Source organism: Notamacropus eugenii, chromosome 1, assembly GCF_028372415.1.
Source record: "Notamacropus eugenii isolate mMacEug1 chromosome 1, mMacEug1.pri_v2, whole genome shotgun sequence".
Classification (NCBI taxonomy): domain Eukaryota; kingdom Metazoa; phylum Chordata; class Mammalia; order Diprotodontia; family Macropodidae; genus Notamacropus; species Notamacropus eugenii.
In genome coordinates, this window is record NC_092872.1 from 466,080,711 (window position 1) to 466,103,876 (window position 23,166).

Below are 23,166 nucleotides of genomic sequence, written 5' to 3' on the forward strand. Positions count from 1 at the left end.
TCAGAGGTGTATTTCAGACATCTGCAGAATGGAATCTCATTTGCATCAACTCTCATGCCCAGTTGTGGTCTTCTGGAGAATCACAGTCTCAGAGTTGGAAAGGCCTACAGGGATCATAGAATCATAGCTCTAGAGCTATATGGGACCTTAGGGATCATCTCGTCCAATCCCCTCATTTTACAGGGGAGGAAACTGAGGCTTAAGAAGTTAAATGACTTGCCCAGGGTCCCATGCTATTAAGTAGTAATGTAAGGGTTTCAAACTAGGTCCTTTCACCTCAAATTACCTTCTCTTCCCACTGTACCAGGCTCTCCTGCCTATATTTCATCTGTTTTAAATGATCTTACTCACAGAGAACTTGTTCCTGCTTCTAGAACCTCAAAGTTTATAGGTTAAAGACTGAGTAGGTGGGAAAAAAGCCTTAGTGAACACTTAGTTGAATCAATCCAATTTTATAGAGGCCCAGAGAAGTTAAGGGATTTGTCTTAAATCGCACAGAAAAGGTCCTCTCACCATATTTCTTCTGTGTTCAGTGGGCACAATAGAAGCTCTTCAGGTTGGAACTAGTACAGTTCCTGGGGGCTTGGATTCCATGCTCCCGAGCAGACCCTCTGGGTGCCAGCTGCCAGAGGCGCCCCATGTAGCATGATCTCTCTCTCCTTCCCCGCTCAGAGCCAGCATATGAATTGTTGATCAGATTGCCTTTTGAATTAGTTGATTACCATGAATAATAGGGCAAAAGGGCCCTTAGCTTTGTGACTTTAACTATAACTGTTACAATTAATTATGGGTTTAATTAGCATACATCTTGGGCAGCCCTGAAATATAATACTTCATGAGCTACAGACGTCCTGGCAGCTGTAACATAAAGTGTGATACAGGTCTAGGGTATAGATAGTTATTAATAAATTAGTCCTTTTGTTGGAAGTCTTTATTTATACAAATTAGCAGGCATTACATAATCAACTTTAACTGTATAATTTATAATAATTGATTCCATTTTGACTGACCACCAGTCGCTTACCAAATGCCCTCAGAAGAAAAATAGCCCTATTAGGGTAAGTTTAATCCTAAACATAGCTAATGAATCCTATTACTTTAAGGTCATATTTGAAGCTTTTGTTAATTGTCAGAACCATTTTAAATTGATTAGAGTTAAATTAAATCAATGTAATGTTTAGAAAAACAATATTTCTAATGGATGAGGCCAGGCTGACCTCGAATAAACATATTTATCAACCGATTCTAGGGGATGAGGAGGGGCCCAGCTGGGCTCATAATTCACAATTGTCTATAATATGGGAAATGTCACTGGGCAATTAGTTATGTCAGGTAATGAATCTATAGTGTGGGGACCACCCCTCTTCCAGCTGGGGTGGGGGCTCCCCGATAAGCCTGGGACATGTCTTCCCACAGCTTTTGGAGGTTTTGGGTCTTGATTTGTAGCATGGGATTCTCACCAAGGAAGCTCTTTTTTCCCCCCTAAATTTAATCCCAGTGAATCCTGTAGTCCTTCATTCATTGCACAATCATTTATTAAAATTTGTGGTGAATAGGTTCTCCTACAAGATGATCTGGAGGATAAGATGAGTAGACTTCTATTTTCCCTGCCTTCAAAAAGCTTTTGCTTTGTCTGGGGAGAGAAGACTCCATTTCAAGAATATTAGTCAGAATGGGATTTAATGCAAATAAGTGGGGTTCTATAATATTTCTTTTTTTAAAAAATGTTGATATATTTTGTTTTATATTACCTAAATTTTCTTCTGAATCCTTCCTCTTCCCATCTCCTAGGAAGCCATACTCTATGACAAAGTTTTTTTTAAAAAAGGAAAAAAATGGATAAAAGTGATCAACATACTGAAAAAAAAAATCCTATAATTCATGCAATGACTGTCTGTGGACTGCCCTCCTCCCCCTCTCTACAAAGGGGGTTGGGAGGGGGTCTTCTTAGATCTCCTTTTTAGGGCTATGAATATTCTCTGTAATTTTGCAGCAATCGCTTTTGATTGTTTCATGGTGGTTGTTTTTTCCATTTGCACTGCTGCAGTCACTGTGCATATCGATGGCTCTGCTTACCCCATTTTGTTTCAGTTCATTTAAGTCTTTCTGTGTTTCTCAGTATTCACGTTCATCATTTCTTACAGTACTGCAATATTCTGTTACATCCGTGTACCACAACTTGCTTAGCCATTCCCCAGCTGATGGACATCTACTTTCCAATTATTTGCTAAAAAAAAGTGCTACCATAAATATTCTGGTGTATGGGACCTTTCTTTTTGTCAATGACCTCCTTGGGATGTATGCTTAGTAGTGGAATCTCTGGGTCAAAGGGTATGGAAACTTCTGTTTTTCAGTCATTTCATCCATGTCAGACTCTTTGTGACACCATTTGGGGGTTTTCTTGGCAAAGATACTGGAGTGGTTTGCCATTTCCTTCTCCAGCTCATTTTACAAATGAGGAAACTGAGGAAAACAGGGTTAAGTGACTTGCCCAGGATCATACAGTTACTGTGTCTGAGTCCAGATCTGAACTCAGGAAGATGAGTCTTCTTGACTCTAGGACTGGCACTCTATCCACTGTGCCACCTAACTATGCTAATGAACATTTTAGTCTCTTGATTTGCCTAATTCCAAACTGGTTGCATTAATTCACAGTTCCATCCTTATGGCTTTGAGATTTCTAAGATTAATGTGAGTGATGATAGTCTGGGGAGGCTCCAAGGAGGGAATGAAATTTGAGCTGGGCTTTGGTGGAAGGGTAGGTGGGGGTTAACAGTTTCCCCTGGGTCACGTCCAAGGACCTCCCACAGTGGGAATGGCATGAGTCAGTTGTAGGAGTAGGGAACACTTTCTGAACTGAGGCATTTTTCATTTCTTCATCTTTTTCTACTCTGTGGAATTGTAGTTCTTGGCTCATGAGAAACATAGTGTAATCTGTGGAATGCTGGACCTGGAATCAAGAGAGACCTGAGTTGAAAGCACCTCTTTGGTCGTTACCAGCTGTATGATGGTGCCCAGGGCCACTGGCCTCTTAGAGCTTCAATCTCACCATCTGTAACACAGGATGAACAATGCCTTACAACCATTAGCTCATGGGGTAGCTATGAGGGTCATACTGTCAAACCCCAAAAGTCTCAAAACATTTCCTTAGCAATAATTTACCAACACAACAAGCATTTATTAAGCACCTACTATGTTCCAGTTACTGTCGTTTTCTGGTTCTGGGATTTCCTCTGTGTCGGGATCTCCCAAGGGAAGATAGTTTTCCTGTTGATGGTGATCAGCACCTTGTTTTCAACTTACAGTCTTAGAGAATTTTGTGGTGACCCCGAGAGGTTAAGTAACTTGACTAGGGTCATACAAGCCAATAAATATCAATTAGTCGATAAACATTTATTAAGCACCTACTAAGGCAAAACAACAACTTAAAAAAAAAAACCAACCCTAGTCTCTGCTGTCCAGGAGCTTACACTGAGGGAGACAACATGAAAACAGCTATGTACAAACAAGATATGTACAGGATGAGTCGAAGATAATCTTAGGGGGAAGGCATTAAGATTAAGGAGGACTGAAAAAGGATTTGGTTGAAGGTAGGACTTTAGCTGAGATTTTTGAAGGAGGCCAGGGAAGCCAGGAGATGAGGAAGGAGAAAGTGCCAGGTATGGGGGACAGCGAGGAAAAATGCCCAAGGATGGGAGAGGTGTGTCAGGAATTGTAAGGAGGCTCATGTTACTGGATCACAGACTATGTGAAAGGGAGAAAGGTAAACGGAGACTGGAAAGGGATGGAGGGATGTGTGCCAGATTAGGAAGGACTTTGAATGCCAAGCAGGACTTTATATTTAGTCTTGGAGATTGTAATAGGGAGGTATTGGAATTTACTGAATGGGGCAAGGAGATGGTGACACATCCAGACCTTTGTTTAAGGAAGATCAGTTTGACATCTGAGTGAAGGCTGGACCAGAGAGGGGAAGACTTGAGTCAGGGAGACCAAAGAGTGGGCCATTGCAATTGGCCAAGTGTAGATTGGAACTTGGCCTCAGATCTTTCTGCATCTAAGGCTTGTTCTCTATTTTTTATATATTCATGGATGCACATGTACATGCTTGTATGTATACATACACAAGGCATGTATGTGTATGTATATACATTTATATAACTATCCCTCATCACTTATTAAATTCCTAAGGGAACATCATTTACAAAATATAGTTTTATAGGAAAGCTGACCCTGGATTTTGCTTGGCAAAAGATGGTGACTGTGGTTTTTTTTTTTTTTTTTTTTTTTTTTTTTTAGCACTGGGTCACTTTGCTAAGGAAAAAAGCTTTCTGCTATCCATAGCTAACTCAAACTTCCTGGCTTCCAACTGGCCACAACTCCTGCTGCTTACAATATAGTAAAAGCTAGAAAAAACTCAGCTCAGGCGCAGAGGAAGGTGACTCTGGCAACCCATCTCTGTGTCCAATGACACTATTTGGGGATTACCTACTCCTTCGTGATGTCTTCTTAACTAGTGCACCATGGAAAAATCAGTTGACTAGGAGCAAAGGAGAGTTGGGATGTTGTGATTCATCACATCTACCTATGCTTCCACTTTATGCCAAAAGCTACCTTCTATGCATTCCTCTGATCCCCACGAGGAAAATCATCCACTGTTCTCCAGCAAAGACATTGAGGGAAGAAGGAGAAAGGTGGAGGGTTGGAGGCACCAGGGACATGGCTGAAACCTCAGTTTCTGTTCTCCAAACCAACCATAGAGTAAAAGGAAAACAATAGTGTTTCTCCAGCTCTGCATGCTCCTGGTGATAGGTGATGGAGCAGCAGAGGGCTTTCCCAGCACAGGCAACTCTTAGATATCTCCCTTGAGCATTTTCCTCAGCATATAGAGGTTCATATGTGTTTTCCTGCTTTCCAATATGTAGCATAGTCATTTCCATCACTTTCGGATTATGAGAGTGTCTACGTGGCTAGAGGAACACATATCTGTTTTAACATTAACTTGAGCAAAACATAATTAAATTTCCATCTGCAGGGGACAAAATCATCATAATGCATTTTCCCCTTTGCCGCTGTTCCTCTCTATTAGTACAGATAATCAAGAGCAAACCATGTTCTAGAAATAATTGTGAATTACCTTGAACATACACATACATATATACATACATGGAATAAGTCCTGGAACTTTAGAGTCCATGAGTTTAGATCTTTTCCATTTAAATCTTTTCCTCCTGCATCTTCCCCGTGAGAGCAAATGCTTCCCCTAGCTGTTTTCCAGACATAATAACTTCATTCACATGCCAGCTCCTAGAAGGCCTGCATGGCCTCTGAATTATTGCTGTGAGACGAAGCATTTCTTTAACAAAACCGAGTCCTTTAATATCCCCCCACCTCTGTTATTAGAAGGACAAATGAATTTTCCTTTGAACATAGCATGCTGCATTGTCTGAAAATTGCCGGTATGAGGCAAGGTTGGCAGGTACTTGCCTGTTCTCTTGGTATTTGATTGCTGTTTATTATATGTTGCACCTTTCGCTGTCAAACTCGGCCGAGCCTGATATTGATTTGTGTCTCTTTCAAAGCAAAGGTCACTTTGATCAACATACTACAAAACCAGAAAAAGTTGGGTTCTGACATTTCATTACCCAGGGTGGGGGTGAGGAGGAAGAAACAAGAGGAGACGGCTAAAATATATAAGAATATATTTGAGAACAGAGAACAATATCATAGTGGGACTAGCTGTAATTGAGGAGAGAGGGAGCAGCTCCGGGGCAGGGATTTTTTTAAAAAGGTGGGGGAGGAAAAAGGTGCTGAGCCTTCTGGCTCTCACGGGAGCACTGCTTCTCTGGCATGAGAGGGGACGGCTTGCCATTCATTTACTACAATGAGGCAGCTTCCTAAGGATCTGCTAGCTTGATCCTTTAACCCCATCCAGCTAAACAGCATTTTCTTAGCAATAATTTACCAATACAGCAAACACTGATTAAGCACCTACTATGTTCCAGGTCCTGTTGGGTGCAGGATACAAAGACAAAAATGCAAACAACAGTCCCTACCCTCAAAGACCTTATATTTTTTAAGGATAAAGGGAAGATTTCATGCCTTCGCTGGCCTGGAGAGGCAGTGGAAAGCTTACTAGACTAGGATCATGAGACCATGGTTCAGATTCTATATCTATCATTTGTTGGCTGCGTGACTTTGTGGATCACTTATGTATCTTAATCTTAATCTCTGACCTAGTTTTTCTTCATATGTAAGGTAGTGATAGGAATCACTTTTAGGACCTACACTCAGGATTGTTCAGTAGAAAATGTGCTTTATAACTTTTCAGGTGCTACGTAAATACCTTCTGTGAGGTCTTTTTATTTTATCTATCTGTCTGTCTGTCTACCTACCTACCTATCTATCTGTCAATCAGATTTGGTTAAGAAGGCATCAATTTGTTATAGTGTCTCAAATCTTGCTACACGCTGTATCTATGTTTAGTACAGTTCAAATATAATTAAGTAAATTATCCTATTTAAATAATTATGTTTGATAGAAAAAACTTTTTTTCAAAAGCTACCTAGAGTGCTGAAAGTTTAAGTGACTTACCCAGGGTCACCCTGACATGATGAGTCAGAGATGAGACTTGAACCTAATTCTTGCCGACTCCAAGGCCAGCTCTCCAGCCACTGTACCACACTACCTAACCATGTGGTTGCTGAAAATAATAATTATAGCACTACTATTAGCAATGCTGACAAGTAACTACCAACATGGGCCAATCCTCCTATTCAGGAACTCCTTTCTCCATTTGATCCCCAGAGGAAAAGCTAAGAACTAACTCCTCTTACTTTTTATTGGGATATTACAGTGTCATAGGAATTTAAGCTAGAATCTTACAGGTTGCCAAGTCTACCCTTATCATTTCATAAAAGAAGCAGAGTGGGGAAATTCCCCTCCCAAGGTCGTACAGACAGTATGCGTCTCAGAGCCAGGATCTGAAGCTAGTAGTCTAATGTCATATATGGTGCTGTTTCCACTGTATTTTCCTTCCTTGTAATACTTAGCAAATGATCTTGGACGAATTATTGCCTAGCCCTCATAAGCTATCTAAATTTGAATGAAGGCCCCACCAATTAAATATTTGACTGCCCACCATGAGTGGTCCACTCTGGGGTGATAAAAAGAGGGAGATGTTTCTCTCCTTAATGAGTTTTTTTAAAAATCAAGGTGATGAAAGAAGACTTAAGATGTGAGGCTTGAGTGCCATTGCCCCAGAGGGTGACTAGTGAGGGAACTTCAGTTTTTCAACAGGACTAGCTTTTGGCCTTGGCTCCAGCAGAGGAGATGTCCATAGATTCGAGGAACCTACAGCCCAAGCCTTCCCTCCTGTGTTCTCTCTGTCTGGTTGTAGTTATTTTCCCTTGAATATTCCTCTTCTCTCCGACACTAGACGTTGTTGGCGAGTGTACTCAGATGAATCTAAAAGACTTTTCTGCCACCATAGGCAGACCCTAGAGATTCAGCTTTGTTTGTTTACATTTCTTTAACTTTATATTTTTTTTGTCTCTACACTTCCTTTTTTTGTGAGTTTCTTGAAATAAGGAACTCTATCTCTGTGGAAACTGTGTGTTGGATCCTAAACGCAATAAGGAAAGACAAAGATGTAGCAGATGCTTAAGGAAATCATTATTTTTTTTTCATTTTCCCCATGGGGAGAGACCCAAGAAGTGAGGGTTTTGAGATATGAGAAGAGGTTTTTTTCTTCTGGGAGAAAAGGAAACCCACCACACCACCCTTGATAGGATCTATATTATACCCAGCGCAAAAAAAAAAAAATGGTATATTAGCCACCTGTCTGTGAATAATTGTGGGTATTGTCTTAGATGCAGAAGTCTGGGCTATGGGGACTCTTTCGGTATCTTTGAAGCTGCATAATGTAAAGAGTGGGTTACAGGTATTTGATGACATTTCTGTGACTGTAGGTTATGGTCAACAGTAAATGGGTAGATGGATTAGGTCCAAATACAGAAAGATACAGAAAGAGGGAGGGAAACTTCATTCAGGACTAAAAATAAACTTTACAAACTTTAATTATGTTAACAATGAAGGGGGGAGGGAGAAAGTGGGAAGTGAACTAATGTTTATGAGAGCTATTAACTGCTTTAAACTCATATTTCTTTCTTAAAATTTGATTTTTAGAGACCTTGATTAAAATCTTTCTTTGCTTTTGGGGAAGACTCTGTCCCCTGGTCTCCACATATACTGGTCCATTGGCAGATAGATAGAGTCAGTTTCTGAACCTAGGTTATCACTGACACACATCCTAATCTGTTTCCCTTGTGAATTTTGTTCAAGGGCACCTTGGTCACAGTTGCATCACAGATGGAACTGGAAGAGACATCTAATTTAATCCCTTCATTTTATAGATGAGGAAGTTGAGGTTACAAGAAGTTGAGTGACTTGTTCAAGGTGACAGCCAACATCAGCCAGCCTCAGTCCTCGCTCCTCACTTGTTGCGTTGACTAGTTGATAGAAGGCTAAGTCTGCTTCTCATGGGTGGAATAGTAAGTACTGAAAGATTGAGATCTGAAGGGTAATGGGAAGATCTGACATTCCTTTTAATTGACCCTCCCTGAACCAAAAGTAGTTAGCAGGGTTAGTAGGAGTACAGAGGCTAGGCTAGATGCAGTGCAACAGAGATAAGCATTATACCTAGATTTAGCTGTGTCACCTGCCAAGGCTCACTTCCTGATCATATTCTTTTTTTTTGGGGGGAGGGGAGAATTTCAGTGGCAGTCTACTGAGCGTATTCTAGAGTATACTCAGAAAATACAAATCTCCCTCTTTTCCTTCCCCTTCTAATTAGGTCAAACTCCCAGAATAAGTTAACAAGTCTTTATTAAGTGCCTACTATGTTCCGGGCACACAGTAGTGGGATGAAAAGAAAGACAAAACCAGTTTCTCCTTTCAAGGAGCTCACATTATAATGTGGGAGATAACATACAACTCTATACAAACAAACTATATACAGGATAAATTTGAGAACATCAAAAAAGGGAAGGCATTAGCACTAAAGGTGACCAGGTAAGGCTTTTTGCAGAAGGTGTTACTTAAGCTAAGACCTGAAGGATGTCAAGGAAGCTAGGAGGTAGAAATGAGGAGGTAGAGAGTTCCAGGCATGGGGAAAGCAAGTGAAAATTTCCAAGGTTAATAAATGGAGTATTTAGTGCAAAAAACAGCATGTAAGCCAATGTCATGGGGTCACAGAATAAGTTGGGGTGGGATGATGCATAAGTTGGAAGTCAGCTGGAAAGGTTAGAAAGATGCCAGGATAGCGAGGGCTTTAAAAGCCAAATAGGGAACTTCATATTTGATTCCAGAGGCAACCAAGAGCAACGAATGCTGATTGAATAGGGAAGTGACATGGTCAGATTCATGCTTTAGAAAGATCAGTTTGAAAACTAAGCAGAGGATGTGCTTAAGTAAGAAGAAGATGATCATAGACTGGCTTCCCTTTTCAATCCCAAACCCCCACATTTACAGTATTAGACAATTCAGTGTTAATGATGAAACTTATTCCTAGATAGCAGAAAAAGCAAATAGACATCAAAATGATTCATAGGAAACTGCCATAACATAATTTTCTTGGTCTGATTTCTTTTTCTTTCCATAAGCTACTCCTTCCCTTCGTCCCATGGTCAGAGTGGGAATAGAAAGAAAAATGATGAGGCAGATAAAGGGAGTAGGAGCAAGAGGAGAAAGAGATTATAGCCTGGATTCTGCTCACTCTTATCAGCTGAAGTTCCTAGCTCCACCTGATCTGGTCCCATGCACCTTGACTGGGGCAACCTACTCTCTTCTTTTAACCAGCTCCAGTCTGATACCATTTTGAATGTGCGATCATCTCCCTGTCTCTATACATGCTCTTTGCAAAGAGATTTTATTTGAGGTCAGGCTTTGCATTTCTCTACTATTACTTCATGTATTTGTGAAAGGGTGTGACAAAGTTTATGCATGAAGTGTTTTGTTATTTATAAATGCCTTTCCTAGAATTATTTATATCTTCTGATTATCAAAGATATGGGCTTATGATTTATAATTTAAGAGTATGGACTCACAAAATACCTCAAACATGACTGCAAATATAGAGAAGATTGTACCCCATAGTCACTCTGTCATAGCAGTTTGTAGCCCCCTTGGGGATCATTACTTCAGGTTGAACATATTCTTTGGATCTACATTCCTAAAACTATAGCTCACGAGCCCCAACCAATATGTTTACCTTTGAATAAATATGTTGGTTGTGGTTCATGATGCAGTGTCTACTCCCACTCTGACAAGATGGAGGAGGGACAACTCAGCTGTGTATCATATACTTGGAAAGAGACATGACAGCTGATTGGTTGAGAGAATGAGTACACCTGCCAGAAGGGACTTAACTTCAGTTTCTTGGAATGACACTTCGAGAGAGTCAAGGAAATTATGAGAAAGAAAGAAATAAGGCAGGAATTTTTGAATGGCAGACTGGAGCCCTCAGAATTATGAGCACATCTGAGAAACTGGCCCCATTTTGTCTCCTGTCCTCCAGTGCTTGCATCTCAAGAGAAAGCTGAGATTGGACCTCAACAGGGTGATTTCATTTCTCTCTCTCTTTGTTTGAGTAGAGATCTTGTCTTGCTTCCAGATGAAGAGCTCATTTACTCTTTTGTATATGTACTCCTGCCTCAGAGACTTTTTTCTGAGAGGGGGCAGATAGATATAATTCTAGATTGATATACTTCTTGAAGACTGGAGATCTCCCACCTTTACCAGTCCTGGATCCTGCCTACTACTTCTCTTCCAGCTAGGCTTCTAGAGGTGCTTGCATAGTCTTATCCTTGCTTTCCTTAGAAGTGACTAGACCTTAGATAATACCTGTCAATACCGCCTATAAGCCATGTCTATATATATTTAGACAGACCATAAACACACACACACACACACACACACACATAACACACACACATCTTATATAAAGAGCACATGTAGCCAAGGCAACTTAGACACCCAGCACTATAGAGCTGCCTGATACCTTCTAGTAATGTCCTCTTGGCATTAATGTCCTCTTGCCATTCCTGGGTCAGAAAGTGTAAGTTGCCTTGGTCACATGTGTTACCTCTACGTGTGCCTCTCTGCTTGTGAACCCTATGGCATACTCTTCCCACTGATATTACAAGTATTTATGGTAAAGTGCTGCCAAGTTTTATGGATGAGATGATTTGCCACTACTTTTTAAAAAAAATTATGACTTTTTACTATGACATTTGCTTCAAGTTAGTTGTGTTCTCCAGCTGACTATCAAAAGGTAAACATTGGTGGGGGCTCATGAGCTATAGTTTTAGGAGTAAAGATCCATAGAATACTTTAAACTTGTGGTTGTCTCCCCCTCGGGTACCAGCCTCTTAGTATAAGTTGGAGGGTAGCCCAAAGGGGTAATACATTGTGGGCAGTCTGGGGTACAGTCAGGGGACTTTGTGAGCAGCTGCACGCATTCCAACCCACCAAATCCCTATACCCTTTGGTCCTCCAAAATTGGCTTTGAAAAAGAAAAGAAAATCTTTCTAACTACCCTGTTATAGTGCCAGAAAGGTCACTATTAGAGATTTATTCTTCAGGAATTTAAAGCTTTTCCAATTCTCTTTTAAAATGTAAACACACACACACACACACACACACACACACACACACACACCTGTAAATATAAACCCTCTTTGACTACGTATACCACAGCTGGGGTTTTTCAAATCAGGTTCTAGGCCATGACAGATGGCCTTGCCAGAATAGGACAAAGTCTAGGAATGAGAAGACCACGGGATGCTTCAAAGTTTCACTATGGACCTTGTTCCGGATGGATGTGAGGTAAACAAGGATTTTATAAATGGGAGGGGGATCTTGGGAAGGGGTGAAGTGTAGTGGAACCCTCTGCTGGATTTCAGCAGAGCCTGGCCACACCCTGGGGTCCACTGTGAGCAAGGGAGATCTGGGTTTGTATGTCTCCCATGCCTTGGGTAGAGGGGAGGGGATTTGAGTTACTCGTTGCTTTGGGCTGAGCTATGTTTCTGGGAGCCAGACGCCTTGTTTTCATTATGTCTAAATGTAATGCAATTTGCATAATACCTATGAGATGCATGTTTGAGCCAACATCAACTTTGGCATCAGGGGATTTACTTCTCAGTATTATTCCTTGTGCCTCTGTATTTGTAGTAAAGGAAACACAGGAAATTGAGGAGGTGGGGATAAACATCAGATGGGCCCGAGCCAGTTCAGTTCATTGAGGAGGGAGAGAGGTGTCTGTTCCTAGAAAAACACTGCGGAGGCAGGAGCCAGCTTCCCAACCTGCACATTATCCTTCGGTTACGTTGGTGATGGCATGTGCTGCCTGGGCTCAGGGGCAAGGGGATTTTATCCAATTTGGCAGAAGTCTCCTGGGCATCCCTAGACTTGGGCATCGGATGCCAGAGACTGAATTTATGAGAAAGTTTGCTTCTTCTTGCATAGGCCGAGTAAATGGATTTGGGAGGAGGAGCAGAGAATGAATAGGGTTTTAGTGGATTCCAAATTTCATGTGTTAACAGAGATTAAAGAGCCTAAGAAAAGCCTAGACCAGAGGTGGGGAACCTGAGGCCTTGAGGCAACATGTGGTCTTCTAGGTCCCTGGGTACAGTCTTTTAACTGAGTCCAAGTTCTACAGAACAAATCCTTTTATTAAGGGGATTTGTTCCATGAAGTTTGGATTCAGTCAAAGGGGAGCACTTGAGTAGAGGGCCATGAGTGACCTTGGGACCCCAGGTTCTCCACCACTGACCTAGATGTGTTATGAGAGGTGTAGTACACACGATGAGGAAGGGGAGAATTCCGCCATGCTCTGTCCCACTCAGATCGTATCCAAGGTATAAGATAATTGGTTCTGGGCAGCATATTTTAGTGGTGTAGTGAGGCAGTGTGGTGTGGTGGAGAGAACATTGACTTTGGAGCTGGAAGAGTTAGCTTCAAATCCTGGCTCTTCTACTTACTCTTTGTGCTGCCTTGGGAAATAATTTAACCCCTCTGGTCCTCAGGACCCTGGACCAGCTCTCCATGTCCTCCCCATTGGTCTTCTTACACTGGTGATGCTTCTCCCACATGTACTCTTCCTCTAGTTGGTGAGCTCTTGCCCAAACCTTTACTGGAAGAAGCACTCACAGCCACCATGCCCTTTTCCATCAAAGTTAAGCCCATGGTTCCCTGTAGTACTTCACCTTAACTCAGACATGCAGGCACCTCCCTCTCCACCCTTCCCTTTTGACCTCTCACTTTTCAGCTTTCTTTTATGTGTTATCTGCCCCCCCTCATTAGAATATATGCTTTTTGAGGGTAGGAATTATCTTTCTTTTTACTTGTATTGTATTCCCAGCGATAGCCCAGTGCCTGGCACATAGTAAGCACTTAATAAAATTTTAATCTCAATGTCTTTCTAGGGGATCTTTAAGATCACTTCTAGCTCTAACCTTGTATGATTTGGATTAGAAGATGACTTGATATGGAGAGCCCTGTGTCCTGGACAGCTGACTTGGAGAAGAGATAAAAGAAGAGATAGCAGAGGTTTCTGCTTGGGGGCTTACTAATGTTTTTTGCAGCATTTCAGGGGTTCCAGCAATAGAAAATAGTTGAAGAGGATCTCTCTGTGCCACACTTCATATTTCTCTAAATGCTCACAGGCAGGGAAGACAGTCTGATGACTTCCCTTCCCCCTTGTGCTATATTAATTTGACTTGGGGGACATCATATCCAATTGACTTTCTATCTTGTAAGCAGAGTTGCCAAGCGATTAGAAGTTCAATAATCTTCCTGATTCAGCCAACTCAAGTCAATGGCTCTTTGTCTCCCATTGGGACAAAGATGGAAGAAAGCTTTGCGCTGAACAAATGAGCTCTTGGGGGAAGGAAAGCCAGGGCATTGACTTAAAGGGAACAGAACTTCTTTCTGCAGCTGCTATTCAGACTGACAGGGCATTCTGTGTTGGCCATGGAGACCAAATTCTCTCTTCCAAACTTAGAGATAGAATCATCCTATTTGTGAGTTGAAAGGAGGCTAAGTGACCCTTTGGTCCAATCCATACCTAAAAGGAATCTTTCCTCTAAGATATCAAACAGGTGGTCATTCAGCCTCTGTTGGAGATCTCCATTGAAAGGGGCCTGCTCTCTCCACATAGCCTATTTCTTTTTTGAATAGCTCTTATAGTTAGGAAGTTTGTTCTGATATCAAGCCTCTTTGCAATTTCTACCCATTGCTTCAACCCTCTGGAAAATGGTCAAAATGATGACAATATAAAAAATGAAATGTCAATCAATCAGTGCTGGCTTTATTATTTGTTTATCTACCAATTTATCCATATATAATCTTTCTTTCTATCTGTGTATCTGCCTATCTATCTACTTGCTTATTTATCTATCTATCTATCTATCATCTATCTACCTACCTACTTACTTATCTACATATCTACCTATATATCTATCTTTCTATCTAGAGTCTATTACATGCCAGGTACTGTGCTAAGTGCAGGGGATGCAAATACAAAAGTGAGAAAAATCTCTGCCCTTGAGGATCTTATAATTTTCTGAGTGGTGGTATACAACATATCTACAGATATGAAGATGCAGGAAATATGCAGAATAGATACAAAGTGATTGGGATAATGGGCCCTAAGAACTGGGAGAATTAGGAGAGAACTCTTGGAAGTTATATTTCAACTAAGCCTTACAAGGGGCTAGGGGTACCAAGAGGTGGAGGTAAAAAGGTAAAGCTTTCCTGGATTGAGGGATAGCCTAGGAGAAGGTACTTGTGGAATGGAATGTTGTGTATGGGATATAGCAAGTAGGCCAGCTTGGCAGGAACAAAGGGGGATTGAAGGGGAACAAGCTCAGAAAGACAGGCTGGAGTCAGATTGTGAAGAGCTTTAAATGCCAAACAGAGGAGTTTATGTTTTATTGCAAAGACGTGAGGATTCACTGAAGCTTCTGGAGCAAATGACATTGCAATTTAGGAATATCAATTTGACAGCAATCTTGGGGATAGATTGGAGAAAGAAAAGCCTATATGCATGGAGAATAATTAATCTAGCTGAAAAGTGTTATGAGTGTCTGAATTAGGCTAGCTGTGGAATTAGTAGAGAGAAAAAAATGGAAGTGAGAGATGTTGAGGAGGTAGAATTGACAAGATTTGGTAATTAATTGACTATGGGGTGAACAACTCCAAAGCTGAAAATCTGGGTGACTGTCAGGGTAGTAGTACTCTTGACAGAAATAGGGAAATTGAGAGGAGATATGTTTATCAGAGGAAAGATAATGAGTTCCTTTTTATATGTGTTCAATTTGAGATGCCTATGGGGCATCTAGATGGAAATATCCAGCAAATAGTGGGAGATCTGGGATTGGAGTTGAGGTGGGAGATGAGAACTGAATATGTTGATTTGACAGTCATCTGATGATAGCTGAATCTTTAGGCGCTGATGAGATCACTAAGAGAAAGGAGAGATAGACAGTGGCAGTGAGAGATAGAGGAGGAAGGAGGAGGAAGAGGAAGAGGAGGAGGAGAAGAAGTAGCAGCCCAGGATAGAGCTCTGTAGTGCACCTACACATAGAAGGTAGAACATGGGTGATGATACTGCAAAAGAAACAGAAAATTTGGTCAGATAGGTAGGAGAAATACAGCAGGGATATTTCATGAAAACTCAGGAAAGAGCGAGTATTCAGTAGGAAAGGTGATCAAGAGTCTTGAACGTAGCAGAGAGCTATGGAAAAATGAAGACTGGGGATAAAGAGATCATTGGTGACCTTAGAGCAGTTTTAGCTGAGTGGTAGAGATGGAAGGTAGATTTCTAGAGCTTATGAAGTGAGCACCAGTTAAGAAAGTGTGTAGACTACACTATGTGTAGACAGCTTTTTCTTAATTGTGAAAGGGAAGAGAGATAGTGTGATAACTTGAGGGTATGATAGGGTCAAGTGAAGGGATTTTTTAAGGATGGGGTAGATTTAGGCAAGTTTGAAGGCATTAGGAAAGGTGTCAGTGGATAACATCATATTTCTATGGCACTTTAAGATCTACAAAGCATTTTCCTTGTTACAACTCTGTGAGATATGGTATATATTACAAGTATTATTGGCATCTTCACCAATTTACAGATTAGGAAAACTGAGGCTGAGAGATATGCCATATCTAGTAACATATGTGACATATCTAGTTTTAAATTCAGGCTTTCTGACTCTAAGACCATAGCTTTTTCTACTGAAACAACAAATGAGCATTTGAATAACATCTAACGTTTTCATCTATTATTTCATTTTATCTTTATAATTCTGTTATTATTAATGTCAAATGAGGCATTAAACAAGGAGATGGATGACTTACCCCTGTCATGGAGGATATTTACTGCAGAGTCCAAGTGGATGCAATATCCCTTGTAGAACGGTAAGGTCCCTCAAATGCTGCTGTTATATTATTATGCTGATTTCCTTAGAGCATTGCAGAATCTAAGTAATATTCATGATTACACATAAAGAGTTTGTCTTAACTATCCTCATAGGAAAGGCCAAGTAAATGAAAAATGCCCTATAGTTAAGCTCATGCTACGGACAACTAACTGAGTCCAGAATCCTATAGGAGGAAGACAGTGTGCCTTTGTAAAACTTTATGATGCTTCCAGTGACCCTATATATCTCCAAGGAATAAAAGCTCATCTTTTTAAACATCAATATTGTGCTGGTGGTGTTGAATGACTATGAGTCAGGGAACTATAAAAGTCTTCTGCAAATTAAAATCATAGTTCACTCGAATGGAGAAGTACATGGTGAATGTGACTGGGATGCAACATACCACCCATGAAGAATTGTGCAGTACAGGTAGTGCAGAAATGGTCATCTGACAGATGTAGGACTGGAAAGTAAGTGGACTGGTGAAGTATTTAGAGTAATGGATAAATGATGAAAAGCCTTCCATGGTAACCATAGATCCATTAGTAACCATGTCATATCAGGAGACTAAGAGCAATGCCCCCAGCATGTTGGGTAGACTCCCTGTGAAAGGTTTACAGGAGTATATGGACAAGAGGTAAACAAAGATGGAAGGTGAAGTCTGTGATGAATGCCATCGGAGGGAGTATTTTCATCAGAGAGGTATTACATATCTTCACACGCTCCCTTCAAAATAGGTAGCATGGGTATTTTCTTAATCTTGCTGATAGGGAAACTGAGACTTAGAGGAAGGAGCTATCTCAGGACACACAAGGAAATTGCATAGATAGGAGGAGGACTCAGATATCACGCCTCCTAGCCCAGCCTTCTTTCTGTTGCTTTGTGATGCTTCCATTCATCCTTGTTGACTGATTTTTGTTTTTTAGAATGGATGTCTTGCTTGCACAGAGAGTTGTTGTCCTTTACAAATGTGACTCACTTTATTCAGTGCTACATGTGGTTTTGAGGGAAGCTTGTTGGTAGGTTTGGATCTGAGGGATCTAGACCACTCTGTGACAATCTTCATCTTCCAAAGGTCTTTTCTGTATACTGGGAACTTGGCTGTCTTCTTTCCTTCAGGTTCTATAAGATATTACTACCTTTGTAGTAAGTGTAAATGTGTGTGTATGTATGTATGTATGTGTATATGTATATAAGTGTGCATGAGTGATGCATGGGACCAGTCCCAGGGATACTTCTGGAGAAGGTTTCATTGTTCTTGAACAAATCTCTGTGTTTTATGCTTAGTTGCACGGCCACCCCTTTTCACTCTTTGATGCCTACTTAGCTCTCTTCTCAGTACGAATACTGAGATGAGTGTTAGGGGAGCTGGGTTATAGCTCTAGCTCTGCTACTAATAGATTCAGTGTATGACTTTGTGGCATGTCACTTCTTCTGCCTGGGTCTCAGTTTTATTATCTCTAAAATGAGAGGGCCCTTACTTATACTCCTGAGATTCTATGACTTCCAATCACTTCTTAAGAAAAAAAAATCATACTTCAGTATTAATAGTATCTATCATTTTCTTGAGGTATAGTTTTCTCTGGTCTCAGCTTTCAACCCTTCTGTGGCTGGTGGAAAGTCTTTGAATGTTGCTGTGGTCAAAATTCTATCTCCAGGAGACCATAGTGGTGATGAGCTCTGCATTAGAATGTGATCTCCTTGAAGGCAGGAGCTGTTTTGACTTTTATCCCTGGCACATAGCAATTGCTTAATAAATTTGTACTGACTGACTTGTTGACTGTTGACTGAAAGTTGTCCAGGTTGGTTCCTAGACAATAGGCATGTTGTCATCTAGCCCACATAGATATTCACACCAGTTATTTACAACATAGTGTGAATGTAAGTCCATGTGATCCCTCACCTGGGTATAGGGTTAAATTCTAAGCCTGATTATTTTTCCTTGTCTTGGAAAGGAGGGCTTTGTCTTTTTTGAAAGCAATTTCAGGTCAGAATCAGCAGGTAAAGGAAAAAAAGGGGCAAGTACAACTTATCTTCTCAGGGTCCCTGAAATTACACCAGATGACTTGCCACAGACAGATAAGTAGCAGATTGTCAAACCTGTCAGTAAGTGAACTCACTCTAAAAATCTTTCGATTGTTTAAATTTTTGTTGCCAGAATTAACTTCTGCATACTTAATTCCGGAAGTTCTGCCTGCTGGAAAACAGTCTTAGAAAGCACAAGGCGGTTTGATGTAATCTATAGAAAAAACAAAGACAACCAAAGATTTAGAATGTTTTAATTCTTCATGAGAAGAAAGTTGCTACTGAAAAGTCTTTGTGGCTCCAGTTGTTGAAGTGGTGGTCTGGGCACTGCCAGAATTCCTGAATTCCAGAATTCACCTTCTTTGCACTGGCAGGGCTGGGGACTTTGGGTGGGGGTCTCCTTAGGGTCCCCTCTTCCTTCCAAAGGAGGGGATTAGGAGAGAAGACTGAAGATGCTGTGGCCAGTCTATGAGTTCAAGAACATCTATGTATGTAACTCCCTCTTAAAAATTTCTCCCTCTTTTTTCCCAGAAAACGTGTGATTTTATATGCTTTTCTCTGCATGTATTAAACAAATTGCACAGCTGAATAGCTTTTCTTAAAAACTGGACATTCACCAAAAAGAAGTTTGCCAGCAGAGACAATTAAGCTTTCTTCTTTTAACAATAGATTGACTGACTGGCACATTTGAAATGCAAGCGTATTTTTTATTCCACTGTTCACCCTTCGAGCTGATAAACACGAACAATGGGAAACAGCTGGGACAGGAAAACATTTGAGTTGGTATTTTCAAAGCAAGCAAGAAAGAAAGCCGTCACTGAGCGCCAGATCGCATCTTCTGCCTCGGGGCTTGTCGGCATTTGGGGAGGAAAAAAAATACTATCCATATTTTTAATCAAACATTACATATTTATTAATGTGCAGCTGGTCCATTGTGTTGGGCGGGCTGGTGGTGGTGGGTTTTTTCCTGCTCGGGTTCCTTCAATACTGTGGTGTCTGTCACGTTGTCATTGTTCTGTAACTGATATTACTCTATAAGAATCCAGAAATGCACGGATCTAATAGGAGTCATCCAGACAATTGCATTTGGTATTATTAGGGTCTCTGTGACGTAGGTGCCATCTGAAATTCAATTGGGGGCGGCGGGGGGGGGGAGAGTAGGTATTATTATGTCAGTACAAATGGGTGCACCTGGGATCCAGTCAGCAGCGGCAGCTTGCCTGCCTTGGGCTCCCCTGGGGCCCCCTGCACCAGAGTCTGTGAAGCCTGTCATTCTGCTGCCCGCCTGTATATTTTCAAATGTGGGAGCAAATTTATTTTGATCCTTATTGAGATGAAAGTTGCCGTGCATTTCATTGGTAGCAAAGGTTGGATCTGTTCATTAGTTGGGGAGGTTCACCTTGTCAATTTCCATTGAGTGCTGGTGAAAGCCATCACTTTATCATCATTTGTCTGCTACCCCGACAGGTTTTATTCGGCTTTGATTCCTCCTGGGCCAGAGCTGTCATAACTTCATTGGCTTTATGGTGTAGAGCCGAGTTCCCCCCACTCCCTTAGGTAATTGTCTAATAGGCCTAGTTTGCCTTAATATTGGGAATACGTTAAATGTCGTGGAGTTGAAGAAAGAGAAGGCAGCATGGCTTAAAATACTTAAAATAAAAGCCAACCCCTCCCTCCTACTTGCTGCTCCTCATTCATCTCTGGAAAACAGCATTATGCTGAGGAGGAAGGGAAAAGGAATTGGAGCCCAGACTTCATTCTCCCTCTTGTCTTGGAGCCAAAATAAAAGATTAAAAACAAGACTTTCACTTAAAGTGATTGAAATGAACTGGAGAGAGCCAAAACAGAGACTGAAGGGCTGAGGTGAAGGGCATAGGTTAGGAAGGTACTGGCCTATACCTTGTTGGTTTGTAAGCCTCTGATGCCATTTGAAAAATGAGTAGACATATTGGCCAGATGCTACTGAATTATGTTTCACAATGGTTTGGGGATGTTAATATAAAACTTGTATATTCTACTTTCAACTTAATTTTCTCTGGGATTTTAATCCTATGTTAACTAAGGACTTGATCTTCCTTACCTTTTACGTGGGTTGTTTCTAAGTGTGTGTGTGTGTGTGTGTGTGTGTGTGTGTGTGTGTGTGTGTGTGTGTGTGTGTATGTGTGTGTGTGTGTGTGTGTGGAACTAAAGGGAACCAGGAAACTTAGCTTTGTTCTATAAAATAGTGGTTCATTGGATATAAACCTTTTATCCTCTCTTGGTTTTCTCCATCTGTAAAAAGAGATATTAATAATAAAAGCCTCACACATTCCTTCCAACAATTCTTTGGTAATACAAGTATTATTTCCTTTATTATACAAATCAGGAAACTGAAGCTCAGAGAGGTTAAGCCACTTGTCCATGGTAACACAGCTAGTAAGTGTTAGAGATAGATAGGATTTGAAAGTAGGTCTCTGCTGACTCCAAGTCCAGTATTCCCTGACCTATACTACCCTGACTCTCAGCATAGTTAGATGACCAGGACCTAATTCTATATGAGTTGGGAAATGGGTATTGATATATTCTATTTTTATCTCTGTCACACGATTTAATAATTTCCATGTCCAACTGCCTACTAGATATCTCTACCTATGTCCCATAGGTACCTCAAACCAAGTATGTCCCAAACTAAACTCATTATCTTTTCCTTAAAAAATACCCCTTCTTTTGACTTTCCTATTTCTAACTTTCCTTATTTCCCAAGGATGCTACTATTCTTTCAGTCATCTAGGTTCACAAACCCAGGGGCCATTCTCCATTCTTTATTTTCACTCATGCCTAATCAGGTGTCAGATCTTGCAAAATTATACTTCCCTCATATTCCTCACTTCTATCCTCTTCTTTCTATTCATACTACAATAACCCTAGTGCAGACTATCAACCATCACCTTTCCTTAGTACCAATAGTCTCCTCAGAGTTCTTTTTTGATTTACTTTCTTTCCTCTACAAGCCACCCACCACTCAGCTGCTAAACTGATATCCCACAGAGGAAAGCATGAGTCCTTTATTCAAGAAGCTTCACTGGCTCCCTATTACCTCTGAGATAAAACACAGCCCTCTCTGTTTTGCATTTAAAAGCCTTAACAAACTGATGTGACTCCCTTTTCAGAGGGATTAGATTTTACTTCAACCCCCTCTTCCACCCCAACATGCTCTATGTTTCAGCCATCCTGACTTATTTATTCCACATATAATATTCCGTGTCCTATCTTTGTGTCTGCATAGGCTTCCCCCTCTCCAATCTGCCCCCATTCCAGGCTTGCTTTCCCTCTTCACCTCTACATCTTTGTACCACTAATTCCCTTCAAGACTTAGACCATCCAGAGGTCTTTCCTGACTCCCTCATTTGTTAATACTTTGACCAATCACTTTGCATTTATTTTGAATAAATCTTGTATTTATCCATGTACATATTGTATCTTCCCAGTGGCATGTGTTGTAAGATCCAGAGGCAAGAGCTATCTCACTCTTGTATTTAAATCCCCGGGGTTTAGGACAATGCCTGACACTTAGTAGGTACATAATAAATAAACTGATTGAAGGACACATTGCTAAGTATTATTCTCTAATTGTTTTCTGGATGTTAATCTCATCTGTATTATAGACAGGGATAGGAACTGCATTTTAAGAGTTCTATAAAACCCAAATGCTTAGTGTAGTGTGAGGGTTCTTATCCTTTTCTGTGTCATGGATACCTCTGGCTGTCTGATGAAACCTATGAACCCCTTCTCAAAATAATGTTTTTAAATGCATACAATAAAATACAGGATTACAAAGAAAACCAATAATATTGAAATAGTTATAATTTCTTAAATAGTTCACAGACTCCAGATTAAGAACACTTTATAAGGTGATTTTCATATAACAGATGCATAATTAGTATTTGTGGGTTGATATGGGCACTTTATTTTCAGGTGTTTAGATGGGGGCTTTCTACCCATGTGAGCCATAATGATATCTGGCACTCTGAAAGCAGATGTCCTGGCAAGAGGAGGATCATAGGGTTTGGAGATGGAAAAAACCTTGGAGATCATATAGTCCATCCCCCCTTATTTAAAACTGAGAAAGAGACTAAAGCCCTGAGCACTTAACGACTTACCCAGTGTAATGCAGGTAGTAAGTAGTAGAGCTGATAGTTCAGGCAGTACTCCTGGATGGAATTTTCCCCAAATTGGAAAGGCAGCTGCCAGGAAGAGAAGAATGAGACTGGAGAGTGAGCTGGGTCAGAGGTTGCCAGTGATAAAGCATGACTGGAATGCTTCCTGAAAGAATGGTTGGGGGAAGAGTCAGCAATCAATAGAGCAGAACCACAGCAAGGTGGTTTCTTCAGGGTACAAAGCAGGAAGTGAGAAGGAAGTGAAGTGAATCAAATGAGTCTGACCACCTAAATCTAGAAGAGGAAAGTGAGACTCTGAGAAGGAAGTGGTTTTTCCAAGATCATATAAAAAGCAGGTCTAAAATTTGAACACAGGGTTGACTTGAAAACTTGTGCTTTTCCACTGCCCTCTCGTGTGTGTGTGTGTGTGTGTGTGTGTGTGTGTGTGTGTGTGGTAGGAGGAGATGTAGGGAAAAGAGCAAAGATTGTCTTCAACCACATCAAACATCAACATGAAAGTGAGGTGAACATTA

The 23,166-nt window shown here is 40.8% G+C and overlaps 1 long non-coding RNA gene across 1 annotated transcript; it reads right to left on the bottom strand.

Annotated features, from left to right (window-relative positions):
- Positions 1 to 1,517: 1,517 nt before the first annotated feature.
- On the bottom strand, positions 1,518 to 23,097 carry LOC140519311 (uncharacterized). Its single transcript, XR_011972166.1, has 2 exons — positions 22,637 to 23,097; positions 1,518 to 3,052 (listed from the first exon to the last, which is right to left on the bottom strand). It is a non-coding gene; the product is annotated as an uncharacterized lncRNA (long non-coding RNA).
- Between the last annotated feature and the right edge of the window lie 69 nt (positions 23,098 to 23,166).